At 40.9% G+C, this 4223-nt stretch overlaps 1 pseudogene; it reads right to left on the bottom strand.

Moving 5' to 3' along the window:
- Nucleotides 1–2549: 2549 nt before the first annotated feature.
- Nucleotides 2550–3523, bottom strand: LOC100956689 (annotated as a pseudogene).
- Nucleotides 3524–4223: the final 700 nt, after the last annotated feature.

The raw sequence follows: 4223 nt of genomic DNA on the forward strand, positions 1-4223 counted from the left end.
TTTCCCTTAAAGATGTTATGGCTAAAGGACAATAACGAAAGGGTCCCTGTTGGTTGCGCTTGTCTTAGCTGAGCGTGTTCACATTCTTGTGACTTTCTTATCCTGTTGGCCTTCTCCTTCTGACCCCTGCCCTGAGAGCCTGCAGGGCGTCTGCCTCCTGCCTCAATGCTTCCTTCACTTCCTTTTCCCTTCTAACATTCCCCTTCCCTTGTGTAAAATGCAGAGTTCCTGGGCCTCGAAAGAATGTAACCATTTTGCCTCCCAAACACCCACAACCCTCACTTTTTTCTTCTCTCTTTCTTTGGATGCCTGTAAATGCTGAAGTTTCCAAATTCCCCTTCAGAAAAACACCCACAGATCTGTCTGGGCTTCGTGTTTTTCCCAGGTGCATCCTCATACGTGGCTTAATAAACGTTCATTTGGTCTCTTATTTGGGTCAATAGTGCACAGTTTGCTGGGTTGCAGCCCATGTATAGACTCATGGAAGCAGCACACGATCATGACACCAACAGTACCATCACCTGCCCCCCCAAAACCCTACATGTTCTATTGGTTTGTAGTTATACCCACTCTCCACATGTAACCCAGGCAACCACTCATCGGTTCTTCATCATTTCCGTTTTCTCTTTTCAAGGATGTCACATGAATAGAACAACAGACTAGGTAACTTGTTTGGCTCCTTTCTTGTAGCAAAACACCTCTGAGTTTGATATACGTTGTTGTGTACAGCAATAGATGATACGTTTTTAATCCTGAGCAGTATACTCCACACTATGGAGGCAACAATAGTTCATTCTCCATTCACCCGTAGAAAGACATTTATGGAATTTCCAGGTTTTGACAAATATGAATAGAGCCTTTGTAAACATTCAGATACAGACTTTTATGTGAATATAGTTTTCATTTGTCCAAGGAGGGGGACTGTTGAATCATGTGGTAAGTGTGTGTTTATAAGAAAATACCAAGTCATTTTCCATAATGGCCACATCATTCCAGAATTCCCACTAGCAACGTGCAAGATTTCATGTTGTTCTTTACCCCTGCTAGTGTCAGTTGCTTTCGAAAACTTTGAGGCAAAAAAAAAAAAGATAAAATAAAATTCTAGGCATTTTCAAATATGAGTTATGATATCACAACTTGGTTTAATTTGCATTTCTCTAATAGATGAGATGTGAAACAATTTTTCACATGCTCACTTGTTTTGTGTATGTCCACTTTGATAAAGTGCCTATGGATATCTTTTGCCCATTTAAACAATTGATTGTGTGTATTAAATGAATTCATGGAAGCCACTGTTTTGGACTAGGCTCCTGCCCCAGGCCTCAGCAGACCAGACCAAGTGAGAACGGAGTGACTCTTGCTAACTGCCAGGTAACCAAAGTTACCAGTTTAACACGGGACACTTCAAAACAAACAAACAAAAATAACCCACAAAGATTCCTACCAACCAGTCAGAAGGGACCCAGGTTACATTAGCAGGCAGGAGAAGAAAGTTCCTTCTCTTCGAACACTGTAAGGAAAGCCATTTTGAAATGACCAATCCACTTTCTGTTCTCTGAATTTGCTTTCCTCAGTCTTCATCTGCCTGTAAAACAAACCTCTTCTGCTTAGCTCATGTGAACACCCATTCTATTTTATAGTGTGAGACACTGCCGCATTCTAGAATTGGAAATAAAAGCCAGGTAGATACTGCAGAGGCTGAGATGGCTTGATCCCAGACAGGCTGCCCTGAGCTATGATTGTGCCACTGCACTCCAGCCCAGGCAACAAAGTGAGACCTCTATGTAAATACCGAGTTCAGTTAGATCTTTAAACTAAATTTGGTATAATGGTGTTGTTTGACATGTGTTTTCTATTTTTTGAGATATTTAGGGCTCTATATTCTTCATAACAGACATTTCTTGGATATATGATTTGCAGATATTTTTTTCCAGTCTGTAGTTTGACTTTTTATCCTCCCATCAAGGTCTTTCTCAGAGTAAAAGTTTTAATTTTGAGAAAGGCCAATTTAGCATTTTTTTCTTCATGAATCAATGCACTTGATGTCATGTTTAAGACCTCTTTGCCCAATTTCAGGCCATTAATATTTTATCCTATTTTCATTAAATTTTTATAGTTTATGTGGAATATTTATATCTATAATCACTCTTGAGTTTATTTCTGTATAAAGTATGAGGATTGTTTGTGGGTTCTTTTTGTTTTTCCATATGGATTTTATTTTATTTTATTTTAAAAAAGACACATGTATTCAGCATCAGGATCAGACTATTACATTTAGCAATCAACAGCATGGGTGCAAAAAAAAATTCTATATTAAAATCCTTTGTTGGAATGCTTTACACTTTCCACAGAACAGAAACTAAAATAACCTGTTATACAATTAGTCACAAATACAGTCCTCGAGTTTTTTGCCCATACACATGAGTATTGTCTAAAACATGTCTGTCTTCTCTGTAGCAGCTAGGCCCCGCCACCACTGTGCTTGGCTGAGTTCACAAATGTGTTGTAACCTGTAGCTTCCCTGTCACTTCTCTGGCTCTCCTCTCCTGCTAAGCTTTGTTTCCTGGGAATAATTAAACCTTCTGCCACTGCCATAGCTACTGCTGCTACTGGAACCACCATAGCCACCTCGGTTTTGTGGTTTGGCAAATTATTGGCCACTACCACCATAAGGGCCAGAACTTCTGCCTCCAAAATGTCCTCCCTTCATGGGTCCAAAATTTGATGACTGATTGTTGTAATTGCCAAAATCATTGTAACTTCCACCACCTCCAATATTGCTTCCATCGTTACCAGATCCATTGTAGCCATCTCTACTGCCACCATATCCACCACCACCACAGCTGCCACCAAAGCCACCACGACCACTGAAGTTTCCTCCATGGCCAAAGTTGTCACTTCCACCAAAACCACCTCCACGACCCGTACCAAAGTTTCCAGAACCACTTTGACCTCTTTGGCTGGACGAAGCACTAGCCATCTCTTGCTTTGATAGGGCTTTCCTCACTTCACAGTTGTGGCCATTCACAGTATGGTATTGCTGAATGACAGTCTTATCCACAGAATCATGGTCGTCAAAAGTAACAAAAGCAAAGCCCCTCTTCTTGCCACTGCCTCCGTCAGTCATGATTTCAATCACTTCCATTTTCCCATACTGTTCAAAATAGTCTCTGAAGTGATGTTCTTCAGTATCTTCTTTAATGCCACCAACAAAGGTCTTTTTTACAGTTAAGTGGCCACCAGGTCTTTGAGAATCTTCTCTGGAAACAGCTCTCTCTGGTTCCACAGTTCTTCCATCCACTTTGTGTGGCCTTGCATTCATTGCTGCATCCACCTCCTCCACGGTGGCGTATGTGACAAGCCAAAGCCCCTGGAGCACTTGGTGTTTAGATCTCTCATTACCACGCAGTCTGTGAGCGTTCCCCGATGGCTCCTCAGCCTCTCATCAGTCGTTTCAAAGCTCAACCCTCCAGTGAAGAGCTTCTGCAGCTGTTCGGGCTCTTTAGGAGACTCTGACTTAGACCTGACGGCGGGGGGGGGGGGGGGCAGAAGAGAGGCTTTAACGATGCTTCCTTGGCAGTGACCACAGGAAGAAAGCTTCCATATGGATTTTAAATTCCTCTAATATCACTTGTTGAAAAGGCTAACATTTTTCTTTTTTCTTTACTTTTTTCTGTGTTTGAGATAAGAGTCTCACGCTGGTACCCTGGGTAGAGTGCTGTGACATCATAGCTCACAGTAACTCTTTGGCTCAGCCTCGAGAGTAGCTGGGACCATAGGTGTGTATCATTAAGCCCAGCTGAGGCCAAAATTTTTTAAATAAATATCTTTACTCCTTTCTGAAGGATCCTTTGGCCATAACTGTGTGGGTGTGATCTATTTACAAACTGTATTCTATTCCATTAATCTATAGCTGTATTCCTTAGCCAATTCCATATTTTCTTGATTATTGTAGGCTAATAGTAAATCTTAAAATTGAGTAGCATAATTCTCCCATGGCCACTCCGTTTTTAAAAGTTGTTTTAAGTATTTTAGCTTCTTTGCCTTCCATCAACATTTTGAATGGGCTTGTCTACATCTATAATAAAATACTGAAGCTACTTGACTGGAGTCACTTTCAATCTGTAAATCACTTTGGTAAGAAGTCTAATTTTGAATGAGGCTTTCAGTCCATGAACACCATATTACATTTATTTGATTCAGCCCCCTTTGAGTTTTTTTTT

The sequence above is a fragment of the Otolemur garnettii genome, unplaced genomic scaffold, assembly GCF_000181295.1.
Source record: "Otolemur garnettii isolate 467f Iridium unplaced genomic scaffold, OtoGar3 scaffold01616, whole genome shotgun sequence".
NCBI lineage: Eukaryota > Metazoa > Chordata > Mammalia > Primates > Galagidae > Otolemur > Otolemur garnettii.